The 18,446-nt window shown below is 35.9% G+C and overlaps 1 long non-coding RNA gene across 1 annotated transcript; it reads right to left on the bottom strand.

Annotated features, from left to right (window-relative positions):
- Positions 1 to 1,621: 1,621 nt before the first annotated feature.
- Positions 1,622 to 14,617, bottom strand: LOC129312983 (uncharacterized). The gene is made up of 3 exons (XR_008593807.1): positions 14,541 to 14,617; positions 14,222 to 14,411; positions 1,622 to 1,930 (listed from the first exon to the last, which is right to left on the bottom strand). It is a non-coding gene; the product is annotated as an uncharacterized LOC129312983 (long non-coding RNA).
- Between the last annotated feature and the right edge of the window lie 3,829 nt (positions 14,618 to 18,446).

Genomic DNA, 18,446 nt, shown 5'->3' with positions numbered 1-18,446 from the left:
ATGTATATATATTTATATAAAATGTAAAATTCAAAATACACACACACACACGTGTATTTTCATGTGTACATATATATAATATAATATGTATATCTGATATATTATATTATATTGTGTTAGTTTTAAATTTAATTTTATATGATAGATTAAATTTAATAACTAACATGATGTGAGAGAATATCATATTAGTTATATAATTTAAATTTATGAGATAAATTTGAACTAGACATGATATTATATATTTTATTTATGAGATAAATTTAATCTAATTTTTCCATTGGCTCTTTAAGTAGTAGGCAAAAATCATAATCTATATATTATATAGAGAAGAGGACTGCAACAAATAAGAAATATTGAAAAAGTCTCCTGATAGCAAAAACCTCTAAGAGCCATGAAAATTTCCTAGAAAACAAAAGGACATCTAAATTGACAGACGGATAGAGATTAGATAAGGAGAGTGCGAGCATGCTGTTCATGTTGGGAAGCTATTCGTGTGGTTATCGGTAGAGAGAGCATATTTATATTATCAGTGCCTAAGATCTTCATTCTTGAAGAGAATGCTATGAAGTTTGAAAAAATAAAAAGTAACTTTTCTATCCATTTTAACTTAAATGTGTTCGTTTGGTCCATATCAAGATAGAGATTTAAAATTTTTAATCTTCCATTATGCCTCCCTATCCAACACTTGCTCCCTTCCAAAGCTATCCAAACATCTCAATAAGTCCATTAACAAATCCCAAAACATAACATAATTAAAATTATAGTTCATTAATTATCCTTTATTAGTTCATAATTTTTTGCATTAGAAATTTAGGATGTTACACACATGATTGTTAACTGTGCAAACTTTTAGGCCTCACTTGCCATACTTAACATCCATCTGAATCATTTTAATTATAGGACAATAGATTATCCCTTTTTGAAAGTTTAAGGGGCTGATTAGACCAAAGTAGAATATAGGATATTGGATGCTCTTAAGGGTATAGTTCAAGGGTAAAAATGAACTTTAACTATTTTTTAATGAAATGATAATATTTAGTATAAAAAAGTTGTAACGAAAATTTTAGTTTGAATGTTATCCAAATATAGCCTAAGTTAGCTGGTTAAACAAACTAATGGCTCGGTACATTAGGTTCAATTTGATTTGATAACTTTAGCCAAAAATAGTGATATAGCATTATATGTTTAAAAAGTATAACACAATAGTTAAAGAAACTTACTTATTTTTAATTTTACAATAGGAAGTTGTTTTCAAAGCTTTCTCTATCTGTCAAAATCAATAGATATATAATTGAAAAATTATGGCTCATATATGTCATTGCCACATAATTTTTTTAGCAAAATTAGCTGTTACTATAAGGATAAAAATCTTATAAAAAGTAATTTCCATGAAAAGATGATTGAGTACATATCAAAAGTAGGTCAAATGAATATCTTAAGTTACAAAACTTCCGATCAACAATAATAAATGCTTTAAAGGCGTCTTTTAAATTAAAGGTATTTAAGATACAATAGGAAAACTAACAATAAATTGATATTAATTTATGATAAGATAAAATGTAATTGTGGGGAATAGGGAATATTCATATAAAGGAATTAACATTCAAAGTATTATTGGACATCTTATGAATCACGATATCTTCGTTGAGATTATCTACATAATATTTTTCCTTATTCTTTTTATACATATCCTTAAAGATATATCAAAGGATCCTCATTATCCCTATATATAAATAAATAAAGAAGACATAGAGCATTTCATACGTGGTTGGATCAATAGAGGGATTGCAATGGAAGTAATAATGATGAAGAAAGTGTTCATAATGTTGCTTGTGGTGGCGACAGGCGTGCTCATGCTGGGACCATATTATGGGGAGTGTGCAATTGCCATCCCTCTCAAGCCTTGCACGCTTTCTCAATGTGTCTCTGCCTGCAAGAATGTTTTGAAAGATAAGTTTCAAAGTGCAAGCTGTGTCATTAATCCTAATGGAAAACTTTGCATTTGCTTAGGTTGACCTTAATTCTCTAATGTCTTTAAGTTGTATTAAGTGCTTATTTCCTTAGCAATAAAATTGTCAAATGTTTTCTTATGATATTTGGTTTCCTCAATCCATATCCTATAAAAAGTAATTTCTATGAAAAAAGATGATTGTGTACATATCGAAAGCAGGTGAAATGAATCTCTTAAGTTACAAAGCTTTCAATCAATAATAGTAAATGCTTTAAAGGTGTCCTTCAAATTAAAGGTATTTAACATATGGTTGAAAAACTAATCATAAATTGACATTTAAGATAAGGTAAAAATGTCATTGTGGGGATTGAGGAATATTCATATGAAGGAATTAACATTCAAAGTATTATTAGACATATTATGAATGACGATATCTCTATCGAGATTATCTACATAATATTTTTCCTTATTCTTTACATAATATCCTTAAAGATATTCCAAAAGGATCCTCATTATCCTCATCTACAAGTAAATAAAAAAGACATGGAGCATTTCATGCCTGGTTAGATCAATAGAGGGATTGCAATAGAAGTAATAGTGATGAAGAAAGTGATGATAATGTTGATTGTGGTGGCAACGGGCATGCTCATATTGGGACTATATTATAAGGAGTGTGCACTTGCCATCCTTATCGACCCTTGCACGATTTCTCAATGTGTCTTTGATTGTAAGAATGTTTTTAAAGACAAGTTTTAAAGTGCAAATTGTGTCACTAATCTTAATGGAGAACTCTACATTTGCTTAGGTTGACATAAATTCTGTCATGTCTTTAAGCTATATTAAGTGCTTGTTTCTTGTGCCATAAAACTTCAAATTTTTTCTTGCGGAATTTTCTTTCCTCAAGGCATTGTTTGATAATATGGGATTGAATTTTAATAATAGTATTGGCCATTTGCTTTTCTTATAAATCATAAAATCACAATTTTGTCTAACGAAACTTGAAAGAAAATGTACAAGGTAAGTTTCAAAGAGTGCAAGTTGTGCGTATTAAAACTTTTTAATTGCTACATTTTGTTAAATACAATAAGAATGAATATATGCAATAATAATGAACCAAGTTACCTTTGATAATAATATTAATTATCATTAGATTAGTTGATACTTAATATAATACATTAACATATATTATTATTTAATTCCACCAAATAATAAACCATGCTATGCATGATAGCTTTTTGTTGAGGTATTATTTATACAATGGCATTCCATGAATGAAATTGCACTAAATTGCTTTTCATAAAAGGTAAGTGAACAGTTGTCCAATGTTCAATTTTTTTTATTAAATGATAATATTTAATTAAAAAAATTCAATGAAAGTTTCAGTTTGAATGTTATCTAAATATAGCTTAAGTTGGTTGGTTAAACAAGCTAATGGCTCGACACATTGCATTCAACTCAGTTTGATAGCTTTAACGAAAATAGTCATCGTCTTGAGTGAGATTCTATGCCTTCCCTTTAGATTCTTGAAGAGAAGGTTTATCTTCTTTCTAGCCTTCTCCTTTGATAAGTCTACCTTCTCTTTTTTTTTAATGAATTCCAAGTCTGCCCTTGATCTAAACTTTGTCTTTTTTGCCTCAATAATTCAAGATGCAATTATGGGCCTATATGCTTCCAAAGAGGAAGTTGACTTGCTCAATAGAAATAATGCCTCAATACTAAAGAAAGAAATGATAAATAAAATTTAACATCTCTATATTCTTCAACCACTAATAATAGAGAATCACCTAACCTCAATCAAAACTACAAGCACTATTGAAGTTCAACCTATAGATATATAATCAAAGGGAACTAAGGATAAAGAAAGAAATCCAAGCAAAGTTCATATAATTTGAGGAATCAAAGCATTCGTAGCTCCCTTTTTTTTACAAAGAATCTCTTATTAGCTACAATGGATGCTATTGGATTAATGAAGGGAGTGACACTTGGCACATTAATGATACTATAGCTAAGGAATTAGAGAAAGAATGGACACCCTTTGATTCTACTAAGAAATTGATGAATCAATATCCTACTTTCTTGATTTCAAATGAGGAATGGAAAAAAAATATGCTCACCATGGATGAGTGCCCTAGTTATTAACACCTCGGGTATACAACTTTTAAATCTCTTAAGCCCAAATCAACTAAGATGTGGTAGATTAAAGACTTTGAAATAATTGATTTGGTTGATAGTTATTACATAGTCAGAACTAAAAATTAGGTATTGTGTGAAAATATTCCCAATAGAGGTCCATGCACAATTTTTTCCATTGCATTTTACTCCAACGTTAGTCTCCAAACTTCAATACTATCACAAATATCATTGGCAAGATTGCACTTTGGGTGAGGCTAAACAACATCCGTATTCAATGCTATGACAAGGAGATTCTATGGAGAATAGGAAATTGTATAAGCAAGACACTAAAAGTGGATGTGAACACCTTCTCAAAAGTTAATTCTAAGAACGAGTCTGGTAACACTTAAAGGGTAAAATTTGCAAGGATTGGTGTTGAAGTCAACCTTTAAAAAAAACTTTTGCCCAAGATACTTATCATTGATCAACTTTACAATATGGAGTATTAAAGCTTAAATCTTATTTGTTGCTATGAAAACAAAAGCAGTTGCCCCAACTATTAGGCTTCTGGGCACACAAGTAGCAAAATAAAATAAAAAAATTTCCCAAAACCCCAAAAAGATCTATTAGCTTTACTTAAATTGAATTAGAGAGATAGAACCTACTAAATTGATTGAGAGATCCAATCTTCCAATCTTCATTTGGCATCTCAGATTATAGCTATTGCTGCTTGAACGAACACCCTCTAACAATATCCACATGAATACTCACAGTAGAAGTATTCTGAAACCATATTAGGATTTGATTATTTTTACTATCCCAATCATCCAGCCGATCAGTAAATTTTTGGTCATCTTTAAAAGAGGATCTAACAGGAAATGAGAAATCTTCAGTAATATATCGCCAAAGTTTCTTGCCTTTCAAAAAACCACGCATACTTTCCATCCATAAGTGATAGTTAGGATCAGTCAACAAAACAAAAATAGGTTGAGTAATCTCATATTTTTCTATTAAAGAATAAGAGGTAAAAAAATAAATAAATAAGAAAGAGTCCAAATGGATTGGCTTAATCAGAGAGAGAAGTTTTAAAACTTCAATGAGGAAGAAGACAAAATAGATTAAATGAGCAGATGAAAAAAAAAAGAGCAGCCAAGGATAGTGTTAAGGATGAAACAAGCAGATGATGGAGATGCAGTGCTGGAAGAAGGAGCAGAAAAAAAATATGGCTCTAATACCATAAAAGAAGCAAGAGAAATATAGAGAAATATCTTATTTATTATTGAGCTTAAGGGTACAATTAATACATCAAGAAAAAGATAACCAAATAATGATTAATAATTACATAATATCAAATAATATCTCTTAATGAGATATATATACAATAATGATAAAATATTTGAAGAATATTTTAGATAACAGTTTCATTCACATCAAAAGATGTTTGAGACTATGCTTTCCAGGAGGGTCCGTGGATGATTGATGATCATTATCTCCTGGTTCAAAAGTGGCGGCCAAACTTTAATCTGAGGAAGGATGATTCATAGCGTCACATTGTAGTTTGGATATGAATATCGAATTTTCTTGTGGAATTTTACAACATGAAAGCTCTAAGATGAATTAGGAATATGGTGAGGAGACTATTAAAATTGATTTTTTGACATCCATTTATGATTAAGGTACATCTACCCGGATATTTGTAGAAGTCAACCTTGCTGAACCTTTGCTACCTTCGTTTGAAGCTTTTGGAGCATTAAGTATGAGGGTTTACATAGAGTCTATTTTCACTGTAGGGTGTACGGAAATCATGAGGGTGTATGCCTAGAAAAAGCGTGTCAGTTGCAAGTGAGTGCAAGCTCTGTTCAGTCTGAAAGGGAGGCAATAAAGGATCATGATACAGAGCCATCCATTATGAGCAATCTGAGTCTAGTAGAGAAGCAACCAGAACCTAAGAAGTCAACGACAAAGTTAATAGTAGGGAACTCATCACCGGGAAAGATCGGATTTGGCACATGCAATCTCGTTAAGTGGGATTTTTACAAATGATTGAATAAGAAGGATATGGTAAGTTTGAATATTTCAAGTGGGATATCAGGAGATTTGAATGGTGTTAAAAAGGGTATCAATAAAGAAGGTTCTATTGAAGGATATAGGAATGAAGGAAAATCAGGAGCTAAAAACAGAAAGGATGGTGATACGGGTATTAATGATGTAAAACACAAACACTCACGCTCACACTGATTTGTACAGAATAGGATAAGGGAGAAGGAACAGAAACAGAGAGTGGGAGGTGGAGGGGAAGTGAGAACAGAGAAGGTGAAAAGAGAGAGAAGTGACTGAAATATGAGAGGGAGAACAGAAGAGAGATGCAGAACTAAAGAGAGAGAGAGGGAGCTTTCAGAAAATCATAATGCTTCCAAACATTCATCCCCTTCCTGAATACAAGTCATACTATTTATAAGCATGAGGTTTCCTTCCTAACAAGGAAACATCCACTTGCTGCCTAATTTCCTTCACAAGAAGGAAACTTACAAAAGCTAATAAACTAATGAAAAATAATAAGAATCCACTTACTTATTGGTTTCCTTCACAAGAAGGAAACTTACAAAAGTTAAATGAAAAACAACAAAACTAATAAACTAATGAAAGGCAATAAGAGGTAATAAATTATTTCCTCCTAAAGTAATATTTGCCATATTTTCTATCAATTCCCCCTGCTACAAAGAACTCTCCTCCGAAGAGGTAGAGAGTTGATAGGCTTCTAGCAAGGCAGGATTAAGTTGTTGGAATTCATCTTCTGAAATCCAAGTGGCATCTTCATCAGATCGACCTCTCCAACGAACCAAATAACGACAGATGGGCCCTTCAGAGGTAAAGACCATTTGATCATCCATAATAGTCTCGATTTCATCAATTGATGGTGAGACAGCAGGCAATGATGGAATTGGTACTTGTGAAGGCTGAGTACCTGCAAAATCATCAAAAACCAAAAGGGGAGGCTCAAAAGTTCCCCGATAAGGCATAAGATCCTCTACATTAAAGACTGGACTAATGGCCATATCAGAAGGTAATTCTAAAAGATAAGCATTAGGTCCTAATTTCTTTGTTATGCGAAAAGGTCTCGAAGCTCGAGCATGCAACTTTTTAAAAGCGTGTTTAGAGTAACGTTCTGGACGAATGCCAGCCATAACATAATCACCTATTTTGAAGCTTTGAAATCGGCGATGAGTATTAGCAGATAATTTATATTGATCATTACTCATTGCTAATTTGCGCCTAATTTCAACATGTAATTCATGAAGGCGATTGGCGAAAGATTCCGCAAATTCAGAGATGCGAAATGTCAACGGGATTGGCAGGAGGTCAATAGGCTGTTTAGGATTAAAACCTTGAACAATCTGAAAGGGACTCATGCCTGTAGACCTATTCACTGAATTTTTATATGCAAACTCTATAGTGGGTAGAACCAAATCCCAATTCTTTGGCCTATCTCTAACTAAACTTCGAAGTAAATTACCCAAACTATGACTAGTGACTTCAGTTTACCCATCAGTTTAAGGGCGAAAAGTAGAAGAGAACTTCAATTGGGTACCAAAAAGTTTCCATAGGGTCTTCCAAAAGTAGCTAACAAACTTGACATATCTATCAGGTACGATAGTGGTAGGTAACCCATGCAGACGTACAATCTCCTTGAAGAACAACTTTACTAGATGTGAAGCATCCGTAGTTTTGTTACAAGGAATAAAGTGAGCTATCTTTAAAAACCTGTCCACAACAACTAATACAGAGTCATGACCTCTAGCTGTGCCAGGCAATCCTAAGACAATCCATACTCAAGTCTTTCCAAGGTGCCTCGGGAATCGACAAAGGAGTATACCAACTGGTATTCTATCGCCTGGCTTTAGAAGTTTGACAATTTTGACATTGAGATACTATGCGAGCCACATCATGCTTGAGTGAAGGCTAGTAGAACCTATCTTCGACTAATGCCATTGTCTTATTAACCCCAAAATGACTAGCTAAACCTCCAGTGTGTAACTCCCATATAAGAAAATCTCACATAGAAGTATGTGGGATGCATAGCTTGCTCCCAGAAAGAGATGACCGTCTTTAAGAATGAAATCAACATGCTCATGACGATTACCACTGCGAACTTCTTGGTATATTATCCCAAAATCTGGACATAAAGCATAGTCATCCTTCAAGTTTTCAAAACCAACAATACTAACGCTTATAGTGTGCAACAAGTTGATCCGACGGCTCAGGGCATCGGCCACTATATTTTCTATTCCTGAACGATGCTTGACCACAAAAGTAAATCCCTAAATATACTCAACCCATTTAGCATGTTTAGCATTTAAGTGTCGCTGAGAGTTGATAAACCTAAGCGTCTGATGATCAGAGTATAGAACAAATTATTGTGGAAGAAGGTAGTACTTTCAATGCTCAAGGGATCTCACAATCGCATAAAATTCCTTATCATAAGTGGAGTACTTTTGTTTGGCATCATTGAGCTTTTCGCTAAAGAAAGCCACAGGGTGACCTTCTTAGCTTAATACACCTCCGATTCTTGTTCCAGACGCATCACAAGCGACTTCGAAACACTTTGTAAAATCAGGTAAAGACAAGACTGGAGCTTGAGAAAGCTTCTTCTTAATATCTTGGAAAGCTATGGAAGCTGTAGATGTCCACTGAAACTTATCTTGTTTTAAGCAATCGGTGATAGGAGCCATAATGGTACTGAAGTTTCTAATGAAGCGTCTATAGAAAGAAGCAAGACCATGAAAACTCCGTACTTCATGAAGAGATTGTGGCTCAGGCCATTCTTGAATGGCTTGGACTTTCTCAGGGTCAGCTGCTAGACCCCTTTCAGAAACTACGAAACCCAAGAAGATGACTTGATTTTAAAGAAATGAACACTTAGGCAAGTTAACATAAAACTGTTCTTGACGCAAGGTGAGAAAAATTAACTCGAGATGTCCCAAGTGTTCTTCTCTTGACTTGCTAAAAACTAGTATGTCATCAAAGTATACCACCAAAAACTTTCCCAAGTAAGAGCGAAGGAGGTGAGTCATTACTCTCATGAATGTACTTGGTGCATTTAATAACCCAAAAGGCATGACAAGCCATTCAAACAATCCATCTTGCGTTTTAAAAGTAGTCTTCCACTTATCTTCAGGTCTAATCCTGATCTGATGATAACCACTTCTGAGGTCAATTTTTGAAACTAACTAGATCCAGACACTAAATCAAGCATGTCATCAAGTCTAGGAATGGGAAACCTACACTTGATGTTGATCTTGTTGATGGCTCTGCTGTCTACAAACATTCTCCAAGAGCCGTCTTTCTTTAGGGTTAAAAGAGCAGGTACTGCACAAGGACTCATACTATGCTGGATATAACCCCTTTCCAACAATCCACTAACTTGTCGGTTAAGCTCTGCCCTATCTTTAGGGTTCATCCTGTAGTGTGGTAGATTGGGGAGTTGTGAACCTGGAATGAAATTAATTGCATGTTGGATCTCTCTCATTGGTGGTAATTCAGATGGAAGCTCATCGAGAGTGATATCCCGAAATTGTTGTAAGAGCTGTTGCACTTCTGCCGGTATTTTTGAAGTAGTAGCAATTCGTTGTGAGATCTTGGATACCAAAATAAATACAATCATACTCTCTCTACTTTCTTGTACAAACTATTTTTTTGTCAGAAGATGTAAATTGTGGGTTTTGGATTTTGTGCTCTTTGATTTACTTGAGCCCTTGCCTTCGTTGTCAAGCTTAGCAGGACGTAACAAGATCGTCTTGCCTCCATGCTTAAATGTATAGGTATTATCACGACCATGATTGATAACATTGTGGTCATAAAGCCACAGTCGATCAAGTAAAATGTGAGCAACATCCATTGAAAGAACATCACAAATAATCTCTTCTTTATAGTCACCTAAGTGAAGAGGAACGCGACATTGTTGGGTGACTGGTAAAGAAGTTTTGTTGACCCATGCAACATGAAAAGGTTCTGGGTAAGGTTCTGTCTTGAGATTGAGTCGGGCTACTCCTTGACTAGAAATAACGTTTCTCGAACTCCCTCCATCAATCACCAATTTGCAAGCTTTATCTCCACACTTCACAAAAGTATGAAAAATACTTGTTCACTTCCATGAATCACTAGGCAGAGGGACAGATAGAATGCATCGCATAACTCCAACTCGACGTGTCTCACACCCATGTTCCTCAATGATGATGTCCTTATCGACATCTGAAGGACACTCAACTGGATCTACGACAATATCAGCATTCGCATGTCTTCCTCACCTTCATATTGTGAGTCAATAACTAGAGTACGCTATGGGTATTTTGATGCAATATGACTCTTTGAGTGACAGCGAAAACACTCGACAAAGGAATTGTTATGGCGGGAAGCAGGAACTATAGCCTCACTAGGCTGGTTAGAAGTATTACCCCTTAACCCAATTGCTTGAGTAGGTGTAAAAGACGAGCTAGGCCTAGATGTAAGTGCTCCTGTTGGTCGTTCAGACAGACTGGAAGTTCGTGCTTGTCTAAACTAATTGCTTTGCACATCGATACGCTTTGCAGACGAGTACTGTGACAGAGACTCTACTTCCAAAGTCTTATGATAAGCTTCTTCAAGAGATTCTGGAAAGTTTAACTTGAGCTCCTTTTGTATATATGGCTTGAAACCATTAACAAACTTGTTAATAGTGCACCATTCCTCTTCATCCACGTCACATCTAATCATAAGGTCATCGAATTGAGAAATATACTCGTAAGCTGTGGAGATTTGCCTCAAATTAAGGTATTTGTCATACAGTTGACTCTTATAATGAGTCGGCACATATTTTTCTTTCAGCTTGGCCTTCATTTCATCCCACATTTCAATCAGTGGATAACCTTGTCGCTTAATGTTCCTTTGGACATTTTGCCAGTATTTCCTAGCAGATCCCATGAGCTTCATCTTCGTAAACTGAACTCGCTAAATATCTCTCATGTCATACCATTCAAAATAATCTTCCATGCTAGCTAACCAATCCAGGAATGCACTAGGATTCAATTGTCCATCAAACTCAGGAGCTTCAACTTTAACCTTTTTGGTGATGTCATCAATATGTGTCCTTCTAAGGCCTTCTCTACCATTCCTATGGACTAACTGGTATGGTCTATGATGTTGATCTTTAGGCCCTTGCCCATCCCAAGTATCATCTATGTCATCAGAATGATTATTGGTAAACTCATGAGGAAATGTTCTACTGTGTCTTTCACCCATAGCTCTAGAAGAATGACCAATCCTAAGGGAATTACCTCCAAGTTGACTGCGGACTGGGAATTGTTCATTTTTAAAACTTGACTCTCCTCTAATGATAGGTCTTTCGAGTATCCCTTCAGTTGTTTTCCCTGTATCTTGTCTGTATGTCAACTGAATTGCACCCATTATCTCTTCAAATTTATTGTCCATGAATTCTTTAATTTCTTCTAGCTGCTGGTCCACATATGCCCTTTGAGTCCTTTTAGATTCGTCAAGATGATTTTGGGTGATTTGGGAGTTATTAGCCATAACAGATTTTAGGGCAGTAATTTCTTGGTCTAATAAAGCTTGCTTATCGTATAAATCACGAATGGTCATATAATGACAAAGATGGTATGGTAAAGTGCAAGTTTGGAGTAGATTTAATAACCTAAGGAAGAAAGGCCCCTAAGTTGCCCTCACCTAAATAGGGAAGTCCCTTTTTTTAACAACACTAACCCTTTGAGAATTCAAAAATTCCACAGGGATCGTATGCTAAATAGGTAACAATTTGAGTGAAATCTTCACAGAAATCTCTGAAGGTTCAAAAACCTTTCAGGAAAACTGTTAGAAACTTCAACTAACCTAGGGTAATTTTTTTTTTTGGACACGGGTGTAGGGCAGGATTGTGTGTGAGGCAGGTGTCTTAGGTTATACGAACACTGCTATCAAAAGTCACAAATTAACAACATAATGATCAATGTAAATTTTTCCTCTTTTTTTTAATATATATATTTTCAAAATATTAAAACATGATTAAAAAATAAAAATAAAATAAAAATTGCAATGCTCAAAGAAACCAAAGTACCACACAACAAAGATTTCAGAACTAGCTACGAATGAAACAACTTCCTTCAAGAACCAAATAAGCCAGTTAAATGAAAGGGTCATCAGCTTTACCAGTATTGCTTTAGGAGCCCAAAACAAAAAGTTTTACCCCCAACTAAGTTTTAGATAATGACTTGTGCCCCTCAGCTCCTTTAAAGTTGAACAAATTCCGTGAAAACACACAGAAAACACTAAAATCACGTTCTGGCGGTGACTGTACGGACGGCACGTGTGACGACGCGTGAGGCGCGTGAAGATCACGCGCAGAAGCTCCACCGGTGCGTGACGGCGCGTATGGCTTTGGGTGGAGGTGGTTTTTCTGGTTCTGATCGGATTTTCCCTTCTGAGCACGATGATAGCGTCCGTTTTTAGATCTGACGTCGGGAAATGTGATTCTGGGTGCTGGCAGCGTGAACAGAGTATGCTGAGCTCCCCTGAGAGTTTTCCTTCGATCTCCGGCCGCGAAAACAGCCTAGGAATGTTCAAACCAGGCTCTGGTACCAAGTTGATGTAAAACACAAACACTCACGCTCACACTGATTTGAACAGAATAGGATAAGGGAGAAGGAACAGAAACAGAGAGTGGGAGGTGGAGGGAAAGTGAGAACAGAGAAGGTGAAAAGAGAGAGAAGTGACTGAAATATGAGAGGGAGAACAGAAGAGAGATGCAGAACTAAAGAGAGAGAGAGGGAGCTTTCAGAAAATCATAATGCTTCCAAACATTCATCCCTTTCCTGAATACAAGTCATACTATTTATAAGCATGAGGTTTCCTTCCTAACAATGAAACATCCACTTGCTGCCTAGTTTCCTTCACAAGAAGGAAACTTACAAAAGTTAATAAACTAATGAAAAATAATAAGAATCCACTTGCTGCTTGGTTTCCTTCACAAGAAGGAAACTTACAAAAGTTAAATGAAAAACAACAAAACTAATAAACTAATGAAAGGCAATAAGAGGTAATAAATTATTTCCTTCTAAAATAATATTTGCCATATTTTCTATCAATTAACCTGGGAATAAGTCAGAGAATTGAAGGATATTACCAACATGCTTCGGAAAGGTACTTGATGGAAATACCTCTAGGGAATGGGTCCCACTAAATGACACTAAGAAGTTTGGACCAAAAAGAAAATACAGGGGGAGGGAAAACAAGCCAGTTAGACGTCATAAGGGGCCAATGGATAATACTATAAACTCGAGCTCATTAGTGGGCTCAAATCCATTTGCAGTTCTTGCCACTAGTGCGGATTTATCCCATGATAAAGCCTAAGTTCAGTCAACGGAGGAGATAGACCAAGCCTTGATGCAAAAAGACAAGGCAAAAATGGATATTATGGCTTTCCCGGGTCAGTAGGTCTAGATGGATCCTATCGACCTAAATAATGATTGCGGGAACTAGGATAACCCAGCCCAGACTAATCAAGTTGTGAAGCAAAAGATGAGGAGGTTATCATGGGAGATATAATCCCACTTGATGCCCAACTCTCTACATAAATTATATGATTTGGAACTCATGAGGTACAGGGTCTAAAACCTTCCTTGGCCTCATACGTGAGCTTCAAAGGTTTTATAGCCTGGATTTTATTGCTATCTTAGAAACTCGTAGCAGTGGAGAGAAAGCCAAAAGGATAGCGTCCAGTCTTGGGTTTGATTGTTTTAAGGTGATCGACGCTCAAGGTTTTAATAGGGGTGTCTGGTACCTTTGGAAGAAGGATTTTATCTCTATTCGTACTGTTATGAAGCATCAACAGTTCGCTCTCCTCAAGGTGGAACGACCGAGGATGAGGGACTGGTGGCTGACCATCATCTATGCTAATTCGAATTTGACTACTCGTAGAAATCTCTAGAATGAGCTTGTTAAAATTGGAGGTAATATTAATGAACCGTGGTGCATTACTGGGGATCTTAATGCCACTTTACTAAATTGTGAGCGTTGATCTAAATCTGGTGGAGCTACTTGAGTTGATTCAGAGTTTAACCACTAGTTTGAAACATCCGGACTACATGATCTTAGAGTTATTGGTCCAGAATTTACCTGGCAATGAAGGCAGAGCTGCAATAGACTTGATCGATGCCTCACTAATGATATGTGGATTAATCTTTTCCCTTCAACGACAGTGATGCATTTGGACTTCCTAAAGTTTAATCATCACCCTATGTTGTTAAAATTGTAGTTGATGGTGGAGAAGCAGTCTGCTCGTTTGCAATTTCTGGCTTCCTGGGTCCTGCATGAGAAGTTTGAAGCCTTTATGAAGGATTCCTAGCTTATGGAAGGTGAGTGGAATGCTAAGATATCCAGATTCTCATGTGCATCATGTAAGAGAAAACTTCTAAAGAGAATTGATGGAATCAACCTATCTCTCCAACGTGGAAATCCTCATCCAGCAATTGATTAGCTTCTATGTAGTTTGTGTAAAGAGATTGAGGAAATTATGCTACATGAAAATATCATGTGGGCACAGAAATCTAAAGCTAACTGGTCCTTATATGGCGATCAAAATTCAAAGTTGTTTCTTTCAAAAGCTAATGGTCAAAGAAAGGCAAACAGAATCATGGCATTGTAAAGTGACACTGGCAAGTGGATATATGACAACCAGAGTCTTCAAATAATGACTACCTTATTTTTCGAGGACTTATTTACTAAAGAGGAAGATATAAGGGGCGTCATTCAGTGTGACGTGTCTTATCCTACAATCAAGTTAGATGAGATTGAGATCCTTAGGAGTCTAATTACTGAAGCAGAAATACATAAAGCTATATTTGATATGGGCACTTTGAAATCTCCAGGTTCGAATGGCTTGAGCCCTATATTCTGCCAGAGTCAATGGAAAACTATGGGAACGTCTGTGGTGAGGCTAATACAAAATTTGTTTGATCACCCAGAGAGAATTCAGGAGATCAACCAAATATTCTTAGTTCTTATACTGAAGAAAGAGCATCTGAAGTCGATTCATGATCTTCGTCCTATCAGTTTTTACGACGTCATTTTCAAAATTCTAACCAAGGCTCTTACGAATAGATTAAAATTGGTGCTTCTGAAGATTATTTCCCCTTATCAATGCAATTTCATTTTTGGGTGACATAGCTTAGACAATATTATCATCGCTCAAGAAGTAATGCATTCCATGAGAAGTATGAGGAAAGAAAGGGTTTTATAGCGATTAAAATTGATCTTAAAAAGGCGTATGATAGGCTTAATTGGCAGTTCATTGTTAACTACCTTCAGGAGGTAAAGTTACTGTCGCATATAATTGAGATTATCAAACATTATATCTTCGGCGTCCATGCAAATCCTGTGGAATGGAAACATGGCTGCCACCTTCACACTTAGTAGGGTGAGTTAGACAAGGAGACCCGTTGTCGCCATATCTATTCGTCATTTGCATGGAGTAGTTATCTCATTTAATACAGAAGAGGTGCAATATTGGCCAGCGGCATCCTATCCGGCTTGGGAAGAATGGGCCCCCTTATCTCATTTATGTTTTGCTAATGACCTTTTATTGTTTGCCAAAGCATCCATAGACCAAGCTAGAATTATGAGGGAGTGCTTAGAAACTTTCTGTGCCAGCTCAGGCATGAAAGTAAATGCTTCAAAGACCAGCATTTTATTCTCCGAGAATGTCTAGGTCAACTGGCAGGTGGAGATTAGCAGTTTGTTAGGTTATACTCAGACGACGGATCTAGGGAAATACCTTAGAGTGCCACTGCGCCACAAGAGAGTGGGCACAGAGTCCTTTATTGAAATTGCATGTGGACAAGGTTAAGGGGAGATTATCATAATGGAAGATTAACCATTTATCTCCTGCAGGGCAGAATACTCTTATTGCATCAGTTACTTCGGCTATCCCGTCTTATGTCATGCAGACTTCCTATATTCCAGCTAACGCTTGTGCCACTTTTGATCAACTTAATCATAATTTTTTGTGGGGGAGCACGACTGATAAGAAGAAGATAAATTTGGTCGCCTGGGAGAAAGTGTGCCAACCAAAGAAAGCCGGTGAACTTGGTTTACGTCATTCTAGAACAAATAATCATGCTTTTCTTATGAAGCTACGTCGGGCTATTGTGAAGAAAAGATATGATCTCTGGGTTAAGGTGATACGCAGCAAGTATAATTGTGGTGAAGACCTAATGCCTCAAATTAAAATGAAGAAGGCTGGCTTGAATGTTTGGTCAGGTATTAAGACTACTTGGGACACAGTTCAGTCTGGCATCAAGGTGTTAGAGAAGGGGAGGCAGATTCGGTGGAAACACAACAGAAATGGGGACTTCTCTATCAAGTCCGCTTATGAGAATCGTGTAGGTAGCCTGTCAACCATTGATCGGTCTTGGGAGAAGATATGGAAACTGCATGTCACCCAACGCTGTACGTCTTTCCTTTGGCTTGTTAAGCATAAATGACTACTAATGAACACGTCGAGGAAGGAGAAGGGTATGACAAATGATGATAAATGAACTTGGTGCAACACGGACAAAGAGGACATTATGCATGTTCTATGAGATTGTACAGACACGGTTTGTTTATGGAAAAGCTTAATGGATCTAATAAAATAGGCAGAGTTCTTCAATCTTCCTCTTTCTTCTTGGCTCAACCAAAACCTTAATTGTAATTTCAAGACGGATTATGGTGATTGGTCTGCTCTTTTCGCTATCATTTGCTTGCTTTTATGGAGAAGAAGAAATGAAAGAGTGTTTAAGAACAAATCTAAATTCAACGAAGTGTTGCTTGAAGCCAATGCTATCATTTCAACGTTAGCCTCTACTCAGCAGAGAATTTCAGATATTAATTGGAATGGGTCAAGACTTTGTAACAACCAGCAACAGTGGTCAACAGTAGATCAAGGTTGGGCTTCTATTTGTGTCGATGGAGCTTATTCTCATACAACTAGAAAGTTTGGGTGTGGAGGGGTGATTCGTGATAGTTCAGGAAGCTTTGTTGCAGGTTTCAAACACAGCATGCCACAAGGAGATTGTTTGGTGGCAGAACTGTGGGGCATCCTTCTTGGACTTCGACTGCGATAAGATACGAGCATTAGAAAGATTATAATCCAATCTGACTCTACTGAGGCTATCAAGCTAAGTACTGATGTGGTTAGTCATTCTCACCCTGATTATGATGTTCTGAAAGAGATTGAAGCCCTTCATCGGCGTGAGTGGACAGTTCGGTTCATCCATCTTCCTCTACCAACGCAGCAGCACATCATCTTGCTTAACAAGCGCTGGACATTGGAGCCTGTCTATTCTATTATTGGCATTCCTCCTATTAGTCTTTTAGATTTGCTAAATAAGGACATGCATCATGCTAGTGACCCCTAGTTGGGTCTTTGTTATAAAAAAAAAAAAAACAAATATCCAATACCCTTATCCCAATTCAATGAGCGTAGGAAAGCGAGGTGTCCCTGGTGGTAGAGGAAATCATGAGGGAACGCGAGAGCAAGCTAGCAAAATTTTTTGAGAGGTCATTTTCAGGTTTTTTTCAAAATGGATTAAATCATTTTAAGACTAAGTAAGTATTCTAAGATTTTTGCTCTACCTAAAATTATTAGATTTAAGTTGATTTAAAACTGGGGAGAGATCGTAGAAATTGGATAAAGTTATTAAGTAGTAACACTAAGACTATTTAAAAGTGATAGAAAATAGCTTTAGAGAATTTTAGATGACTCTGAGGGCCGTTGAAATTTTTTTAAAACTATTTAAAGAAACTTATAAATTAAAAGTGAATCTACAAAATAAATTTTGGGATGAAAATTTTACTTATTAAATGTTTAGGACTTATAAAATGTGATCATGAGTACTTTAAAGTTAAAAAGTAATGATTAATATGATTTAGGGTTATCTTGGGGAATCTCTAGGAAGCTTTAATGTTAGAAATATATAAAATAAAATGAGAATAGTTTGATGAGAATGATTCTAAAGTTAAATATAGCCTCCAGGAATACTTTGGGATAAATGGAAAGTAATAAATAGTTAAATATAAATTTTATATGACTATAATTCTTTAAGTAATAATTTAGAAATTACCTTGATGATAAAAATAAGGAGGAGATAAAGTGAAATAAAAAATAATAAAAATATAACTATTGATGAAAAGAATTTTTGAGATATTATATGACTTATTATATGAAATTAATATAATTGTTACCTAAATATTGAGTGTCATGATATTTTCTTGAGTTGTATAGTTTAGACTTTTTGATGTGCTTGTACCTTTTGAGTTCATTAATGAAGAGGTGTTTGTTTGTTTTTTTTTCCAAGCATGC

The sequence above is a fragment of the Prosopis cineraria genome, unplaced genomic scaffold (assembly GCF_029017545.1).
Source record: "Prosopis cineraria cultivar Desert tree isolate PC_DT_omini unplaced genomic scaffold, ASM2901754v1 PC6, whole genome shotgun sequence".
Lineage (NCBI taxonomy): Eukaryota > Viridiplantae > Streptophyta > Magnoliopsida > Fabales > Fabaceae > Prosopis > Prosopis cineraria.
The sequence above is the reverse complement of the archived record's forward strand: the minus strand, read 5'-3'. Positions and strand labels throughout refer to the sequence as shown.